Raw genomic sequence first — 20,496 nt, 5'->3', positions numbered from 1 at the left:
ATGTGATCTTACCTTTGGTTGCTTTGAAGACCTCTTTGTCTTTGATGTTCTGCAGTTTTATCTTCATGTATTCTTCGGATACACAATAATGTGTCTAGGTACAAATTTCTTTTGGTTTATCCCGCTTGAGATTGGATTTCTGTACCTGGGGATAGCTATCTTTCCACTATTCTCATAAATTTTTCAGTCATTATATTTTTTAACATTGGCTTTTACCCAATCTATTACCTTCTGTAATTTTATTAGGTATATGTTTTGTGCTCTCATTCTATCCTTTAAGATGTAGTCTTTCTATCATATTTCTATTTCATTGTCTCTCTGGGCTCCAATCTGGATAATTTACTTACGTTGAATATTGTTTCTTTAGTCCAGTTAACTGATTCTCTCATCAGCTGAGCTTAATCTGTAATTTAATCAATCTGCTAGATTTTTAACTTTCAATTTATATAGTTCATCAATTCTGAAACAACTTTTCTCTCAGATCTAAACACCCCTGCAATCCAGGAGCATCTTATAATCAGTGGCATCTTGAATGATAACTGGCAGTGTTTTTGATGGCCCATAAAATTATGCTGCATCTTACAATCTTATTTTATAGTCAACACAATATGGTATTTCTTTTTCATTTTTTGGAAGTTCTATTTGATTCTTTTTGAGCCCAAAAGACTTGCAATTATTATCTATTTTAGAACCTCTTGTTTGTTTTTTTAAACTTATAAAACTTAGTAATTTTAGAATCTGTCAGATAACTGCAGTATCTGAAGACGGCAAGTCTATGTCTACTGCATATTGTTTCTGCTGGTTCTTATTCAAAGTGCATTGTTTTCTTGTGCCATTTATCTGTGAGTCAGTCATTTCCTTTGGACCTTTATCTGTGGAATTCCTTTGAGGCCTAGATTGAAGTTGAGTTCCTCCAGAGAGGATTTGTATTTACTTTTATGAGTTGCTGGGCGGGGGGGTGGTGGTGAGCACTACCAATCTGAGATCACTCTAAATTATTTGCTTGAGTTATTTTGGACCGCATAGTTAGCATAAATTTAGACCACAGACTCACGTAGAGGCTTACTTATTGTTATGAATTCTTGGAAAATACTTTTCTCTGGATTGCTTAACATCAATATTTTAAATCCTGCACAATAAAGCAAGTTACTTGCAAGTAGATAATCAGAGTTAGTGTTTAAGTGTTTTAACATAGAACTGTTGGAAGAAAGGGTAGATAGTGATAATTTTCTAGACTTAGATTAAGTATGTATGTTCAATTTGCTAAAGCAGTAACTTCCAAACAGGTAGAAAGGGTAAAGATGAAATAAAATACTGGGGGGAAAATAAATCAAAAGATGAGAAAGGAAAGTTAAAAAGGCAGAGTGTAAAAGTAGGACAAAGAGAGCATAAAAAGAAGAAACTTATCTAAATATATATTTCAATTTAAATGTAAATTATTTTAACTCTCTAGTACAAGACAAAAATTATCAGAATAGATTTTTTTAACCTAGCTATATGTGTTCACATGAGCTATGCTTAAAGCATAAGAACTAAAGAAACTAAAAGTCAAAAGTGGGGGGGAAAAGATACGTCAGGTAAATGTTAACCAAAAGAAAATATCTGTAGCTTTATTAATATAAGATAAAAATAAACATCAAGGCAAAACGCATTATCAGAAACAAGAGGGTCATTGCTGCTGCTGCTAAGTCGCTTCAGTCGTGTCCGACTCTGTGCAACCCCATAGATAGCAGCCCACCAGGTTCTGCCATCCCTGGGATTCTCCAGGCAAGAATGCTGGAGTGGGTTGCCATTTCCTTCTCCAATGCATGAAAGTGAAAAGTGAAAGTGAAATCACTCAGTTGTGTCCAACGCTTCGCAACCCCATGGACTGCAGCCTACCAGACTCCTCCATCCATGGGATTTTCCAGGCAAGACTGGAGTGGCGTGCTATTGCCTTCTCCAAAGAGGGTCACTACTACTTTCAATTTCCCAAGAATTTTTAACATATAAAAATATTTATGAATTATTCTAACAAATAATGTGCAATCCTTCCTGAAGATAATTATAAAGCTTTACTGAAAAATGCTAAAATTTGAAATAAATCTGAGGATATACTTTATCATAGGATAAGAAATTTCAATGTCATAAAATCACATCCTTCCCAAATAGATTTAGAGATTCAATATAATTCCAATCAAAAACCCAACAGCCCACACAACTTCATAAGCTGATGTAAATGTATATGAAAAAATAAAGGCCATAAGAAGAGTCAGACTAATCCTAGAGAACTAATTAGGAGAACTTTCTATATCAGACACTAGTACATATTATAAAACTATATGAGCCTGTGCTCTAGAGCCTGAGAACTGCAACTACTGAAGCCCATGTGCCCAGGAGCCTGTGCTCTGCAACGAGAAGCCAGAGCACCGCAGCTAGAGAGTAGCCCCTGCTTGCCACAGCTAGAGAAAGGCCCACACAGCAATGGAGCCCCAGCATAGCCAAAAATAAATAAATAAGTAAAAATTTAAAAATAACACAAAACTATAGTAATTGAGATGGCATAGTATTGGCACAGATAAACAGAACATAATAGAAACAAACCCAAGCGTATTTGGAAATTTTGTTTTTTTGCAGACTTGGCACTCCACATCATTGTGGAACAGAAAGACTATTTAGTAAATGTTGCTGAGACAAACATAGATCTATATGAGGAAAATGGCATTAAATCTCAATCCTACCACATACAAAAATCAGTTCCAGGTAGATTAAAATACTTAAATGTAAAAGACAAACTATAACACTCTCAGAAGACAACATACACAATATTTTATGACATTGGAATAGGTAATAATTTTTATAAATAAGATGTGAAAGGCAAAAAATAAAAAACATAACTATAAAGTTTCCCATAAATGGAAAAAATGAGTAAAATCAACTATATTATAATTAAGAAATTTGCAACAGAGAATAGAAAATAAGCCTCAACCTGAGAGGATTTTTTGGTAATATATAAAACTGGAAAACAATATCCATGATATAAAAAGAACATCTGTGAATCATTTTTTAATGGGCAAAGAACACAAAAATCCATTTCTCAAAAGAAGACTCACAAATGATCTATGAACATATGAAAATTATACTTAGTAATCAGGGAAAAGAAAATTAAAACCACAGTGAAATTACCATATCATACCACCAAATTGTCAAGAGTTAAACGTCAGTCAATACCAAGAGTTGAGGGCAAGAGCACCTCTCATCACTCCTGGTGGAGCTTTAAAGTGGTGAAATCACTTCAGAACACAGTTGTTACCTAGCAAAGCCGCATATCCTACACCCGAATAATTCCACACCCAGCTATACGCCCTGAAGAAACTCTTGTGCCTGTGCAGCAAGATTTATGTCCAAGATTGTATTTCTAAAATGGAGACGTAGCTGTAATACAACAGAGGAGAGAAAATGAACCAATTACAGCTACATGCATCCAGCAGACAAACCTCAAAACAGCGATGTTGAGTGAAAGACGCCAAATTGGAACACACACTGTGTGTTTCCATTATATATGTTCAGACAGGTAAGACAGAACAATATATTGTCCAGGAACATGTGCACACTGATATTACAGGGGCAAGGAAGGAAATTATCATCATGGATTTGTGGTTTCTTCTGGGGAAGGGAAGGGAGTGCAAAGAGGCTTCTCAGGTGTGTCTGTTCTTGTTAATGCTGAATGGTGGGTAAAAGAGTTAATTTTAACAGGCAATGAAAGTTTTATACAGGCTCTTGTACAAATACTTCATAGTAAAACCTATTTTAAAGGTAATATGGGAAAGCTAAATTCTTATTTTTCATAGTGAGGAATCAATAGAAAATGCCTAAAACTTAAAAAAGCAAGAAGTAGCAATATAAACACCACATTGAGGTTTATGGGTGTGAATGTCAAGGCTAAAAGAATTCAATTGGGTTGTTGCTGGAGAGCAAGATGTGGGAAGAAGGAACGGGGAGCGGGACTTAGCTGCTTTTTACAACTTTTGTAGAACTACTTGACTCTTTAAACCATGTGCTGTAAAACTGATTTAAGTAAAAATGAAGTTTGAGAAGTGGCATTTGATACCTAGAACAGTCAAATGCATAGTGACAGTAGAATGGTGGTTACTGAGGGCTGTGGGGGTAAAGGATCACAGGGGTTAGTGGTTAATGGGTTCAGAGTTCCAGTTGGGGAAGATGACAAGATCTGGAAATGGATGGTGCTGATGGTTGTACAACATGTGACTGTACTAAATGCAAATAAACCATACACTTAAAAACAATTCAAGTGGTAAATTTTATGTTATGTATATTTTACCACACACACAAAAATTTAAGCTCAAAACAAAAAAAAAGAGAGAGACTGGAATTTGAGCTATGTTAGGCAGAGTATGAAGGAGTTAACCATCCAAGGCAGGGTGAAGAGGTTGTAGGAAATCTGATTCTTGCCCCGGATCTTTTCTTCATTAAAAGTATTAATTCCCACTTCTGGTTAGAGACCTCCCTAAGGATCTCCAGAGATCATGTGAGGTGCTCCAACATTTCCAAATAAAACTCACAAACTAAATTATGTTTAATTTCCAAAATTCCTCCTTGGGTGCTTAATGGAAATAAATACATCAAATGTAATCTTAAAAAACAGAAAAACTCGAGTATCATTATTCACAGTACAAAAGGATTCTTTCACTAACAAGAGGATTTACTACAGTCGCTTAATATAACTCCCCCAGGACACTCAAAATGTGATTTAATTAACACAAAACAGGCTTATCCCACCTTTCAGAAATATGCCAAACAGGTGCTTTCAAAGGAAATTGAGAACTGAAAATCCAAGAAAACAATGACCCACCATAAAGTGGGTTAAGGCTGCTCTAGCCTAGAGTTTCTAAATCAACTTTATTATTGAAAAATCCCACACTGGGATCATCCCCACAAGGGAAGCTGTAGCTGACCAACCATATCTCCAATCATACCTCATGCCTCCCTCTAACATCACACACCATATAAATTCTAATTCTTCACAAGAATCCGTCTAATACGAGACAAGCTCATCGTGGGCTGGGGCTGTGTCTTCCATCTGTCTGACCCCAGGACATCTGCATACAGCCCAGGCACTGCCCAGGACCTACTTATTGATTGATTATGTTGATCCACTCATTCTACCGACTGCCCAAAGCCTAGGAAAACAAACCCTTCTTTCTTGGCCTTTGTTCTTGCCTGCATCTACCAGCTCTGCATCCACAAGCTCAGAACCTAAATCTTTGCTCTGTTCTGCTCCCCACTTTTAGTTACTGGACTCCTTTCTTATCACGCACAGTCAGAGACCTCACATGGTATCATACTTGAGTATAATCCTTGGATATCAGGGTCTTGCCTTCCCCTCCCCCAGAATTGGTGTCCATCCCCAAACCTAGGTCCAGCAGTTAATGACAGGCTCTTGGGTCATCCTCTGCTGCATGGCTGCCTCCACTTAGGCACCCAGCTGGCCTCCTCTCTATTGCAGTACACCCTCCCTCTGCCTTACCAGTTCAGCCACCTAATGGGAAGACCCCAGCTCTATTCCATCTCCACTCAGTCCCTGAAGGGGAGAGGGTTTGCCCAGTGACATTCCCTGGCCCTCAGTCCACAGGTCTCATCGCACTGTGGCTGAGGGTCTGGCCACACCAGGACCACCAGCAAATGATGATGTGTCCCAGATCACAGGACAAAGAGCTTGCTCCCCAGTGAGGCAGAGGGTTGGCAGCCACCACCCAAGAACCCACTTCCTACTCTTTGGAGGAAAAGCATCTGCAGCCAGGGACCACCCCTACAGCCAGGGAGCCCACTATATAGCCCTGGGAGGAGCGGGTGAAGACCCTACTGTGTGGAAGAAAGGCAAGGTGACCAGACACCTTCCCTATCTGTGGGCCAGCAGGACCAAATAGTAAATATTTCAGTCTTTGGCAGGGCGGGGAGGGGTGGGGGAGGGCATGAGGCAAGACAGAGTAAGTATTCTCACCCAACAGTCTTTCTTATATTTAAAACTATAAAAAAGTTTTGGAGCTGTACAAAACTAAGTGTAACTAGATTTGGCCTGCAGGCGTAGTTTGCCCACCCCCTGGTGTGGCTGAAGAGGCAAGAATTCATTTACAAGACTATTAGAAGCTATTAGAAAGCTCAAGGGAAATCAGAGACGTGCGTTAGAACCCTTCTTCAATCAAAGCCAATGATTTCCAAAGCTATAGAAGCCTTCTTCAATCAAAGCCAATGATTTCCAAAGCTATAGAAGCCTTCTTCAATCAAAGCCAATGATTTCCAAAGCTAGGCGTTCACTCCTACTGGGGAGAAAGGAAGAAATTAATGACTTCTAGTGTATAATCCCAGGGACGGTGGAGCCTGGTGGGCTGCTCTCTATGGGGTCGCACAGAGTTGGACATGACTGAAGCGACTTAGCAGCAGCAGCAGTGTATATTTTTATCTCATACTTTTTATTTCAATTTTTGTATTTTATAAAATACATGATAATACAATGGTATATATACAGAATTTATAGATACGTAATTACATATATTGGGTGTGATGTACTAAAAACTTTTTAATTGTAGGAGTGCAGGGTAAAAAAAAAATCTGAAGAATGCTGGCCTAATGATCTGGCACTAATTGATTTTGAAAAATCTCACACTGTCATGTCTTTATTTCTATGAGTACCTCTTTTCTAACATAGTGTTGAGTTTTTTTTTAATTAAAATTTATTTAAATCACTGTTGACAGATACTAGAGGATTTCCCTGTTTTGAAATCAACATATTATGAGCGGGGGGGGGGAAGCTATTTGGGCACTGCTATGAGCAAGCTTCGGGCTTCCCAGGTGGCACTAGTGGTAAAGAACTCGCCTGCCAAAGCTGGACACGAGTTTGATCCCTGAGTTGGGAAGATTCCTTGGGGAAGGGCATGGCAACCCACTCCAATATTCTTGCCTGGAAACTTCCATGGACAGAGGAACGTGGCAGACTACAGTCCATGGGGTCACAAAGAGTTAAACATGACCGAAGCAACTTAGCACAGCACAGCATACAGCAACAAGGTTCTGCCTTTGGAATCCAACGTGTGGTCAAGATATTGAATCTTCACTGCTCCTTTTTGTCGTGTAGCATTAGAACCATCTTCCCCTATGGAAGGCCTTAGGATCAAGACTTTTAAGACTACTTCTGGGTCCATGTTTACTTCATGAACCTTGAAGGACTGTGGTCAAGGATCACGCTCTCCTTGACTTACACCAATTGCATAGTAACACTTCCTGTATGTGCTGAATTCAGCCTCTTTTGCAACAGAAGGAATTGCTGGGGTTGTGGGTGGGCGGCAGGGGTGGGGGGGGGTGCCTGCAATTTATCTCCTCACCTTACCTGATTTCATCCAAATGGCATCATTTGTACATTTTGCCCACATTTTGTAAAAATGGAAAATAACAAACTGAAAATTGTAGTGCCAATGATTAAACAGTGGAGATAGACTTGATGCAACTGAGATAAACATGAATGGAAATAAACATTCTGGAAACAAATAGCCTCACTTGGACACTTATTGCATAACCCAGGTAGCTAGGTATTGATTTGGACAGGAAAAGATTAAAACTATAAAAGATGTTGTCAAGGACACTGAAAGGCCAAATTTTTACCCCAACTTCAAATTAAGTTGGCTTGCCACTGTTTCATGGGCGCCAGCAAAAGACACAAAACCCTGGGTCACAAAGGATTTTATTACTCAGGGTAATATCAGCTCTAGTGCCAATTCCCTGAGCCCTGTTTTATACAAAGAGAGTCAAGTGACATCTGCCCAGGTAATACATCAAATTATAGGAGAGGAATCCTGAGTGTAGGGAACCTGAAATCTATGATTTCTAGTTTAATTTTTTAAGTTTTTTTAAAATTTTCTGGCCATACTATGGTTTGCAGGATCTTAGTTCCCTGATCCAGGATTGAACCTCTGTCCTTGGCAGTGAGAACATGGAGTCCTAACCACAGGACCACCAGGTAATTCACGAGATTTTTGCGTGTATATGACCCAGAATGTGGCTTATCTGATGTTGGATGAAGTGTTCCATAAATGTCAATTAGACCAAGTCAACTGATGGTGCTGTTTAGGTCAACCATATTCTTTTTGATTCTCTGCCTGATTAACCTAAAAATTACTGAAAGAAGAGTTTTGAAATTCCCAACCAGATAGCAGATTTGTCTATTTCTCCTTGCAGTTTTATAGTTTTTATCTCATTAATTATAACACTGTTAAATGCAAACATGCTAAGAACTATTATATAGTCTTGGAAAGTTAAATTATTTATTGTTATAAAATGCCCCTCTTTAATCCTGATAAGTTTGCTTTTTCTGAAGTCCACTTTGTCTGTAATTAAGACAGCTACTACAACTTTCTTTTAACTAGTGTTAACATGGAACAGCTTTCTCCATCACTACACTTTTAACATATCTGAACCTTTATATTTAAAGAGGGTTTCTTGCAGGTAACTTAAAAGTTGGATCTTATTTATCCAGTTGATAATTTTGGTCTTTCAATTGATGTATTAGACTGCTGCTGCTGCGTCGCTTTAGTCGTGTCCGACTCTGTGCGACCCCATAGACGGCAGCCCACCAGGCTCCCCCATCCCCAGGATTCTCCAGGCAAGAACACTGGAGTGGGTTGCCATTTCCTTCTCCAGTGCATGAAAGTGAAAAGTGAAAGTGAAGTCGCTCAGTCGTGTCCGACTCTAGTGACCCCATGGTCTGCAGCCTACCAGGCTCCTCCGTCCATGGGATTTTCTAGCCAAAAGTACTGGAGTGGAGTGCCATTGACTCACATTTAAATTTATTACTGATATAGTTGGAGTCAATATTACTTGAACTATCATTGGAGTGAACTATTACTGATATAGCTGGATGAATCACAAGCTGCAATCAAGATTGCCAGCATAAATATCAATAACCTCAGATACGCAGATGACAACCACCCTTATGGCAGAAAGTGAAGAGGAACTAAAGAGCCTCTTGATAAAGGTGAAAAAGGGGAGTGAAAAAGCTGGCTTAAAACTCAACATTAAAAAAACTAAGATCATGGCATCTGGTCCCATCACTTCATGGCAAAGAGATGGGGAAACAATGGAAACAGTGACAGACTTTGTTTTCTTGGGCTCCGAAGTCACTGCAGTGACTGCAGCCATGAAATTAAAAGACAGTCACTCCTTAGAAGAAAAGCTACCACAAATCCAGACAACATATTAAAAAGCAAACACATCACTTTTCCAACAAAGGTCCATATAGTCAAAGCTATGATTTTTCCTGTAGTCATGTACCGATGTGAGAGTTGGACCATAATGAAGGCTGACTGCCGAAGAATTGATGCTTTGAACTGCGATGTTGGAAAAGGCTCCTGAGAGTCCCTTGGACAGCAAGGAGATCTAACCATGCAATCCTAAAGGAAATCAACCCTGAATATTCCTCTGAAGGACTGATGCTGAAGCTGAAGCTCCAACACTTTGGCCACCTGACAGGAAGAGCTGACTAAATCGAAAAGACCCTGATGCTGGGAAAGATTGAGGGCAGGAAGAGAAAGGGGTAACAGAGGATGAGTGAGATGGTTGGATAGCATCATGGACTCAATGGACGTGAGTTTGGGCAAACTCCGGGAGACAGTGAAGGACAAGGAAGCCTGGCTTGCTGCAGTCCACGGGGTCACAACGAGTAGGACACGACTGAGCAGCTGAACAACAACAACATAGCGGCAGTGATATCTACCATGATTGTAACCGTTTTCTATTTGTTATACTTGTTTTCGTTTCTTTTGCTCCCCTCTTTACCTGCCTTCTCTGTTTTTTAAAAAAAATATATTTATTTATGTATTTGGCTGTGCTGGGTCTTAGTTGCTTCCTGCAAGATCTTTAGTTGTGGCATGTACACTCTTCATTGTGGCACATGGGATCTAACTCCCTGACCAGGGATCATACAGGACCTCCTGTATTGGGATCACCCACCACTGAACCACCAGAGAAGTCTCACCTTCTCTTGTTTTAATTGAGCCTTTCAAAGAACTACCCTGGTGGCTCAGATGGTAAAGTGTTTGCCTACAACGCAGGAGTTCAGTTCAGTTCAGTCGCTCAGTCGTGTCCGACTCTTTGTGACCCCATGAACCACAGCACACCAGGCCTCCCTGTCCATCACCAACTCCCGGAGTCCACCCAAACCCATGTCCATTGAGCCAGTGATGCCTCCAACCATCTCATCCTCTGTCGTCCCCTTCTCCTCCTGCCCTCAATCTTTCCCAGCATCAGGGTCTTTTCAAATGAGTCAGCTCTTCACATCAGGTAGCCGAAGTATTGGAGTTTCAGCTTCAACATCAGTCCTTCCAATGAACACCCAGGACTAATCTCCTTTAGGATGGACTGGTTGGATCTCCTTGTAGTCCAAGGGACTCTCTAGAGTCTTCTCCAACACCACAGTTCAAAAGCATCAATTCTTTGGCACTCAGCTTTCTTTATAGTCCAACTCTCGCCTGGGTTCAAACCCTGGTTTGGGAAGATCTCCAGGAGAAGGAAATGGCAACCCATTCCAATATTCTTGCCTGGAAAATCCCATGGATGGAGGAACCAGGTCCATGGGGTCGCAAAGAGTCAAACACGACTGAGCGACTTTCTTTCTTCAAAGAATTCCACTTTATCCTCTCCCTTGGAGTATCAAGAATGCTGCTTTTAAAAATTATTTTAGTAATTGCCCTAGAATTTGCAATGTACACTTTTAACTATTCTATGTCTGCCTTCAAATAACATGACTTCACATGTGGTGTGGGTACTTTAGAATATTTTCAGTTTCTTCCTCTTGCCCCTTATAACATTGGTGAAATATAGTTTGTTTCACATATCCATAAACTGTAATCTAATTGTTACTATTTTTAAAGTTATCTTTTAGATCACTTAAGAGGAAGAAAAATAAAATATTTTATGTTACCTTCTTTTATTCCTGCCACTTTCTTTATATAGATACAAAGTTTTGACCTATGTCATTTTCCTACTCCCTGAAAAACTTTAAAAAATATTTCTTGCAGAGCCGGCCTGCTGCAATGAATTGCCTCAGATTTTGTTTGTCTGAAAAAGTATTTCTTCTTCACTCTTTTTTTTTAAAGAAACTTTCATCTTTGTCTATTTATTTGATGTCTTAGGCCAGGCTGTGCACGGCATGCGGGATCTTAGTTCTTCAACCAGGGACTGAACCAGTGCCCCCTGCACTCTGGGAGCCCAGAGTCTTAACCACTGGACCTAAAGGGAAGTCCCCTTCCTCTTTTTTTTTTTTTTTTTGCCTCTCTGCTTGCCACCCCCTCACTCTTTTTTTTAACATTGATATTTAATTATTATCCTGAAGAAGGAAATGGCAACCCACTCCAGTATTCTTGCCTGGAGAATCCCATGGACAGAGGAGCCTAGCGGGCTACAGTCCATAGGTAGGCAAGAGTCGGACACAACTTAGTGACTATACCATTTAATTATTATATAAGTTTCAGGTGTACAGCATTATAATTCAACATCTGTATATACCATAAAATAAGTATCACAAATCTAGTTACCATTCATCACCATACAGTTGACCCCATTCCCTCTATTTCACCCACCTCTCAACTTCCTTCCCCTCTGGCAGCCCCTAATCTGATCTCTGTTTCTATGAGTTTATTTTTGTTTTATTTATTTGTTCATTTGTTTTATTTTTCAGATACAATATATGAGTGAAATCATTGGTATCTATCTTTCTCTGGCCTAGTTCACTTATTTCATAATACCTTTAATATCTATCTATGTTGTTGCAAATGGAAAGATTTCTCTTTTTTATGTCTGAGTATATTCCATTTTGTATGCACACATCTTCTTTATACATGCATCCATCAATGGACACTTAGGTTGTTTCCTTATCTCGGCTATTGTAAATAACGCTGTAATGAATACAGAGGTGCATGTATCTTTTTGAGTTAATGTTTTCATGTTCTCTGAATAAATACACAGAAGTGAAATAGCTGGGTCAAATGGTAAGTCCAGTCTTAATTTTTTTGAGAAACCTCCATATTGCTTTTCATGGTGGTTGTACCAATTTATGGTCCCACCAACAGTGTATGAGGATTCCCTTTTCTCCACACCTTCTGCAACATCTGGTATTTCCTGTCTTTTCAATCATAGCCATTCTAATAGATGGGAGATGATCTCTCATTGTGGTTTTGATTTGCATTTCCCTAATAATTAGTGATGTTGAACATCTACTCATGCATGTTGCCCATCTGTGTGCCTTCTTCAAAAAAATATCTATTCAGGTCCTGTGCCAATTTTTTAATCAAAGTTGCTTGTTTTTTGTTGAATTATATGAGTTCTTTATATATATATATATTGGGTTGGCCTAAAAGTTCATTCAGGTTTTCCTTTAAGATGTTACAAAAAACTTGAATGAACTTTTTGGCCAGCCGAATATTTTGGGTATTAGCCCCTTATCAGATATATGATTTGCACATACCTTCTCAAGTCAATATGTTGCCTTTTCAATGTAAGACAGTTTCCTTCACTACACAGAAGCTTTTTAGCTCGATATGGTTCCATGTGTCTATTTTTGCTTTTGTTTCCCTTGCCTTTGAAGTCAGATCAGTAAAACGTTACTGAGATATCACTACATGTCTTCGAGGTCGAGTGTTAAGTGTTACTCGCTCAGTCGTTTCAAACTCTCTGTGACCCCATGAACTGTAGCCAGTCAGGCTCTTCTGTCCATGGGATTCTACCAGCAAGAATACTGGAGTGGGTTGCCATTCCCTTCTCCAGGGGAACTTCCGGACTCAGGAATCGAAATCGGGTCTCTGGCATTGCAGGCAGATTCTTTACCATCAGAGCCACCAGAGATTACCTATGTTTTCTTCTAGCAATTTTGTGGTTTTAGGTCTTACATTTTAATCCATTTTGAGTCAACTTTTGTGTACAGTGTAAGACAGCGAGACCACTGTTTCATTCTTTCATTCTTTTTCATGTGACTATCTAGTTTTCCCAACACTACTTATTGAAGAGACTATCCTTTTTCCTTTGTATGTTCTTTGTTCCTTTGTCATAAATTGTCCTTACACATATAGGTTTATTTCTGAGCTCTCACTTCTGTTCCATTGGTCTGTGTGTCTGTGTTTGCCAGTACCACATTGTTTTATTATTAGATCTTTGTAGTATAGTTTGACATCAGGGAGCAGGATATCTCCAGCTGTGTTCTTTTCTCAAGACTGTACAGCCTTTTTGAGTCTCTTTCAGTCCTGAAGGATAATCTCACTGGGTAGGAATCCTAAGTTTGTCTTATTTTCTTTAAAACTTTAAATATCTCACTCCACACTCTTCTTGCTTTCATAGTTTCTGACAATTTCACTGTAATTCTTATGCTTGTTGCTCTGTAAGTAGTAAGGTAATTTTCCCCATTCTTGCTTTCAAGATTTTTTCTTTGTCTTTATTTTTATGCAGTTTGAATATGATGATTATTCTACTACACTGAACAGTAAACAACTGTTTCCTTCACTCCAGAGGGAACATTACCTCCATCCTCCAAAGCTATTTACTGTTCTAACATCCTTGAAAAGATCATCTGGATGTGCAGAAAGATAAGATATCCATGGAGAATTTATCCATGGATAAAACATTGTGAAAATTGCACTGGAAATTGTGTTCAAAACAATGTCCTCAGGGAGAATTCCCTGGTGGCCCAATGGTGAGGACTTGGTGCTTTCATTACTGTGGTTCGGGGTTCGATCTCTGGTCAGGGAACTAAGACTCCTGCAAGTTGAATGGTGCAGCTAAAATTTTAAAGTGCTCTCAGCCTTGGTTGTCCATTAGTATCAGCTGAGACCTTTATAAGCCAAAGCTCACAGATTCTGTTTCAATTGGTCTGGGGTGGAACCCAAGCCATCAGTAGTTTGCAAAATCCCTGGGTGATTCTAATGTACAACCAGGGTGGAGAACACCTGTCTAAAAGATGCTGAGGTGAGGTATAATTAGTAAATATATTTTTAGCTCAGTGCTTCTCAAAGTTTACTGGGCATGTGAATTACTTGAGAATCATGTTCAATGCAGACTCTGATTCAGTAGGTCTGGAGTGGAACCAGGGATTCTGTTTCTGACAAGCTCCTGGATATAGCCTAATGCTGTCATTTGAGTAGAAAGGTTACTGGGATTCCCTGGTGGCTCAGACAGTAAATCATCTGCCCACAATGCGGGAGACCCGGTTCAATCCCTGGGTCGGAAAGCTTATCACTATAATATGTGTCTACTGTAAACTTTTGTATATATACATGTTCAGAAATTTACCATATATGAAAGGAGAAGGCAGCTTGACTCTGGAAGATGGTTCTGCGGTAAGAGTGAGACCTTTCGGTTCCCAAGATCACAGAAACACCTTGGGTGTTGAGATCATCAAAAATTTGACAGACGGTTCAGGGTGTTAACAAAAACACAGAGATTTAGAATACATGGCCATTAAATCCTAAACAACTTTACTCTGAATCTCACATTGCTCAAATATCAGATCAGATGAGATCAGTCGCTCAGCTGTGTCCGACTCTTTGCGACCCCGTGAATTGCAGCACGCCAGGCCTCCCTGTCCAACCAACTCCCGGAGTTCACCCAGACTCACGTCCATCGAGTCAGTGATGCCATCCAGCCATCTCATCCTCTGTCATCCTCTTCTCCTCCTGCCCCCAATCCCTCCCAGCATCAGGGTCTTCTCCAATGAGTCAACTCTTCGCATGAGGTGGCCAAAGTACTGGAGTTTCAGCTTTAGCATCATTCCTTCCAAAGAAATCCCAGGGCTGATCTCCTTCAGAATGGACTGGTTGGATCTCCTTGCAGTCCAAGGGACTCTCAAGAGTCTTCTCCAACACCACAGTTCAAAAGCATCAATTCTTCGGCGCTCAGCCTTCTTCACAGTCCAACTCTCACATCCATACATGACCACAGGAAAAACCATAGCCTTGACTAGACGAACCTTTGTTGGCAAAGTAACATCTCTGCTTTTGAATATGCTATCTAGGTTGGTCATAACTTTCCTTCCAAGGAGTAAGCGTCTTTTCATTTCATGGCTGCAGTCACCATCTGCAGTGATTTTGGAGCCCCCCAAAATAAAGTCTGACACTGTTTCCACTGTTTCCCCATCTATTTGCCTTGAAGTGATGGGACTGGATGCCATGATCTTCGTTTTCTGAATGTTGAGCTTTAAGCCAACTTTTTCACTCTCCACCTTCACTTTCATCAAGAGGCTTTTGAGTTCCTCTTCACTTTCTGCCATAAGGGTGGTGTCATCTGCATATCTGAGGTTATTGATATTTCTCCTGGCAATCTTGATTCCAGCTTGTGTTTCTTCCAGTCCAGCGTTTCTCATGATGTACTCTGAATATAAGTTAAATAAACAGGGTGACAATATACAGCCTTGACGTACTCCTTTTCCTATTTGGAACCAGTCTGTTGTTCCATGTCCAGTTGGTAATAGCTGAGGAATGGTCCACAAATTTGGATTCAAGTGCCAGAGAAATTCTGATACTACTAGAGCAAACAGTCCATCAGGTTTGAGCAACCCAGGGAAACACTGATCAATGTGTTATTATTTCTCCTTCTATGGGAGTATGAAAAATTATCTCTGGACTGCCTCCTCTCAATCTTTCAGTTTAATTTCCAAAGGTTATGATACCATTGACCTCTGAGCCCGCAGAGCTGGCACTTACATCTCTCCCCCACCCTGCAGCCCTGGCAAAGAGTAGGAGGGGAAACCCCTCTTCCAGGGCCAGTGCTATTAATTAGCAGGCCTTCCCCAGCCTCAGCAGTAAACAATCTGCCTATAATGCAGGAGTCTCAGGAGACATGGGTCCAATCCCTGGGTCAGGAAGATCCCCTGGAGAATGGAATGGCAACCCACTCCAGTTTTCTTGCCTGGGGAAACCCATGGACAGAGGATCCTGGTAGGTTACAGTCCATGGGGTCACAAATAGTTGAAAACAACTGAAGCGACTTAGCATGCACGCATCCCAGCCTAGCAAGTTGTCCACTTTCAGCCTGAACAAATATCTTTCTGCCTACAGGAGTCCCTTATTTGTATTCCTGAGTAGACAGAAGGCTCCTAGACTTCCTGCCAGGCATCAAGGAGCCTAGAGGACATAAAGAAACATGCCTATAAGATATTTATCCTATTGATGGCCCTGGGGCAAAAGGGAGAGAGAAGATCCGGGGCCTTCTTTGACATGCCTCCTTAGCAAGTTAATACCTGTTTACCACCAACTGCAGCTAGAAGTATCTAGAAATACCACTTTAGGGACTTCTCTAGTGGTCCAGTGGTTAGGAATCAGCCTGCCAACGCAGGGGATGTGGGTATGATCCCTCACCTAGGAACAAAGATCTCATATGCTGCAGGGCAACTAAACCCATGCACCACAACTCCAGAACCCAGGTGCTTCAACTAAGACCTGACACAGCCAAAAACAAATAATAAAATATTAAAATACATATGTATTTTTTTAATTTTAAATAAGGAAATAATACCACTTCACAACCATGAGATAGGTCATCCTTCCTTTCCCACTGAGCCTGACTTCTCTGAGTTTTCTCATACAGATTTGCTGAAACGAGAGCAGGAGGTCTTCGCTTTCCCTGACCTCTGGGCTTCTCCCATCCATCAGATAAGAAAAATACCATGGCCAGGTACTCAGAGCCAAGGAAGGGAGACTGCCTCAGCCCATTAGCCGAGTGGATCAGGTGTGAAAATGACACTGCTGTAGGGGTCACCAATTTTTGCTCACGTACTATGGACCCAAAATAAATAAAACCTTGGCTCTGACCTTGAGAGTCCAAAATCTGAGTTAATGGCTTCCTAAGGTTAGGTCAAGTTGTTTAAATACTCAGAATATATCTGTTTGTTGAGAGCGGTAGGCATTTTGTCATCCAAGGTTTCAAGAAGCTAATAGTTAAAGATGGGAGTAGGCGGTTCCGTAGGCTGTCTAATCTCTGTGAAAGTGCACGAAGTCCCTAATGTATGGAAATAGTGCCTTTGGTCCATTCCAGATGTTTTATAATAATTAAAATATTGTCCCTTGATGACAATGTTAGGTGAAGGCACAGGGGACAGACCCATGGGAACCACACAATGCCTCTCAACTGTGGGTGTCATCAGCCAGCAATGGTAGCCAGAGAGGGAGAATGCGGCTCCTGTTTCTTCCCTAAACTCCCTCTTATCACTGCAAACCTAGAAACTCAAAGCTATCAGAGGACAGGAAGGTAGTACAGGGTTGTGAGACCAAAAGAGCTGGAGGAACTCTGTGCATTTTAAAAGCATTCAAATTACTTTCTCCGCAACAATTTCTAGAGCTGGCCTAGAGAATCTGCTTCACCATTTCCATCTGTTTTTGTTTGGACATGTTTCTTCACCTCTTTAATTCTTTGACTCCTCATCAGTAAATAGGGACAGGAATACCCAGCCTGCATGTATCCCCAGGTGGTTGTGATAATTTAATTATCCAGTATAAATAAAAGCATTTTTTAAATATAAATCATTACAAAAATGCAAGCAACTTAGTATCAAGCCTTCCTTATCTCTGAAGGTTTAATTTATGTTCTGTTTCTCTTAGAACTGAGGGATATACATTCCTATTTTCCAGAATTCCACTGATAATATTTGTTGGAAAAAGTACTCTTTTTCTGCTGCCCGAACTTGTTGAGAGTACAGCTTATGCAATTGTTAACTTGCTGCCCTACAGCAAATCAAATCAACAAATATTTACTAGCTGCTGAGCTCAGCTTTGTAAGAAATACAAAAACTATGAGATTCACTTTCTGCGTTAAAGGAGCAAATTGGCCAGCTGCACACGGTACCCATATATTCTAAGGAGGAAAAAACCGCCTATGCTCTCTGGATGCCACCAGTACACCTGGAGCTTTACTTCAAATACAAGAAACAGCTGGTGCTCATGATTTAAGGTTCAATACAAACAGTAGAGAGAATTTATTTTACAAGCTGTCTGGTTTGGCAAAATTCCAGAAGTCATCAACTAGAAAGATAAGGATGATGATGATAACGATAAAAATGATTCTTCATAGTTGGTCTGAGGATAGTGACATTAAAAAAAGTACAATCTACATAAGACATTCCAAAACTGGAACATATCCTCAACTTCACCCAAAATAGACTTATAGCAGGCAGCACCAGTAAAAACCAATGGTAACCCTACACACTTGACACGGCTGTGCATGGAAGCTGGACCTATGGAAGTTTCAGGCCATGTTCCCTTGATTAATCCTTTTACTGAGAAGGGCATCAATATCTGTTTAACGTAGAAAAGCTCCCAGAGAAAGAACCCTGCAACTTCAAAACCCAAATAATACTCAAAATGGAAACATCCAACCAGTGCTTTTCTGTGAATTATTGAGATCTTTAAGTCTTAAGATAAGTCTAAAAAAATATATATGGCTACTATGGGACTTTCCTGGCAGTCCAGTGGCTAAGACTCTGTGCTTCCACTGCAGGGCACACTGGTTTAATCCCTGGTTAGGGAACTAAGATCTCACATGCCACGAAGTGTGGCCAATAAATAAATAAGGGTTCTAATAAGGGGAAATGCCAATGCCTCATTCATAAATGAATTTTTAACATTTGGTGAGAAGAATAATTCAAGCAACATATGTGGAGTACTTCCACCTGTAGGTAAAGTGCTGAAGACTTTCACGCATTAGCTTACTGAATCCTCTTCATAAGTTACTATAAATACAGTCACTATCCTCATCTTAAAGAAAAGGAAACTGGGGCTCCCAGAGGTTATAGCACGGCCCAAGGTCACATGACTGAGTGAAGGAGTTGGGCTATTTGGCTGCCCCTTGCCATGTGTAACACAGACAAGTGGATGTGGTCTGCCTTGAAGTCCCCAGATGGCTGCAGTTCAATAAGCAGCTGGTTTCAAGTAGCTAATCCCATCCACAGCCATGGACCATACCCTTACCTATTATTTACTTCACAGAAGGTCTTCTTTTGGTCCCCAGTAGGACTGGGTATAAGACTTGAAAATGGCTCAGCAAGCCCCTTCCCAGTACTACAAAAAGAGAGAATTTAAAATACTTTTTTCCCATTATCAATGGATTATCCCTTTTCTATCCTCTTCAATGTCCTTAATAGTGAAAAATTCCATGGAGACTGGTTTGATGAGGTATGAGAGCCTTTTGAACTGAAATATGATTCAGAAATTCAAGTTGTGTCCATGAATGCTTATCATTTAGATCTTCTCTTTTTCAGTGGGGTCTTCACTTAGGGAACAGAAGATACTGTTTGTTTTGGGCAAGAACCTTATTGCTCTTCAGATTTTCCACCTGTAAAATGTGGATAACATTAGCCCGCATTTTTCACGTGGTTTGGGGGAGTATAAAAGAATACAAGGAAGAGAGGTAAGAATAATTTTATAATATTATACAAGCTAGATGCCATCTTCTCTAACATTTCCAATCTAGAGGCCCCACCACCACCCATCACTCTCCTGACAGCAGCTGGTTTTATTTATAGCATCTTGCATTACTCAAATTAAAATTTATTTTATTTGGCTGTGACAGGTCTTAGTCTCAGCACATGGGATCTAGTTCACTAACCCAGGCCCCCTGCATTGGAAGCAAGAAGCCTTAGCCACTGAACCATCAGGGAAGTTTCCCAAATTAAAATTTTAATTTAACAGTTCTCTTGAGAACTTACTGTCTCTCCAACTACAGTGAAATTCCATGCAAGAAGGGATTTTTGTCTTTTTGTTTAACATCACATTGCCAGCATCTAAAACTGTCCCTGGAATACATTAGATTCTCAATAAATGCACGTTTCATGTACGTTGCATAGTAAAACCTTTAAAAAAAAAAACAATTGTATCTTTGTAAACATTTTTAAAAATTGGATTTCAGGTCCATGCGTGCATGCTCAGTTGTGTCTGACCCTTTGCAGTCCTATAGACTGTAACCTACCAGGCTCCTCTGTCCATGGGATTCTCCAAGCAAGAATACTGGAGTGGGTTGCCATTCCATCCTCCAGGGGATCTTCCCAACCCAGGGATCAAACCCATGTCTCCTGTGTCTCCTGCATCTCAGGCAAATTCTTTACCCACTGAGCCACCTGGGAAAGCCTAGAAATAGATTAATTGTCAGTTCAGTCGCTCGGTCGTGTCTGACTCTTTGCGACCCCATGGACTGCAGCACGCCAGGCCTCCCTGTGCATCATCAACTCCCAAAGCTTACTAAAACTCATGTCCGTTGAGTCAGTGATGCCATCCAACCATCTCATCCTCTGTCGTCCCCTTCTCCTCCTGCCTTCAATCTTTCCCAGCATCAAGGTCTTTTCTAGTGAGTTAGTTCTTCAATCAGGTGGCCAAAGTAATTAATTGTAATTAATCCAAATTGATTGCAATTGTAATTACAAATTAATTGTAATTAAGGATTAATTGTAATCCTGGTTAATGGCTGCCTTCTTTTGTT

The 20,496-nt window shown here is 40.3% G+C and overlaps 1 protein-coding gene across 1 annotated transcript in view; it reads right to left on the bottom strand.

Moving 5' to 3' along the window:
- The window catches only part of LOC133246416 (carboxypeptidase A4-like), a 71,928-nt gene that overhangs the window by 2,669 nt on the left and 48,763 nt on the right, over positions 1 to 20,496 (bottom strand). The gene's annotated exons all lie outside the window — the stretch shown is intronic.

Source organism: Bos javanicus, chromosome 4 (assembly GCF_032452875.1).
Source record: "Bos javanicus breed banteng chromosome 4, ARS-OSU_banteng_1.0, whole genome shotgun sequence".
NCBI classification, from domain to species: domain Eukaryota; kingdom Metazoa; phylum Chordata; class Mammalia; order Artiodactyla; family Bovidae; genus Bos; species Bos javanicus.
The sequence above is the reverse complement of the archived record's forward strand: the minus strand, read 5'-3'. Positions and strand labels throughout refer to the sequence as shown.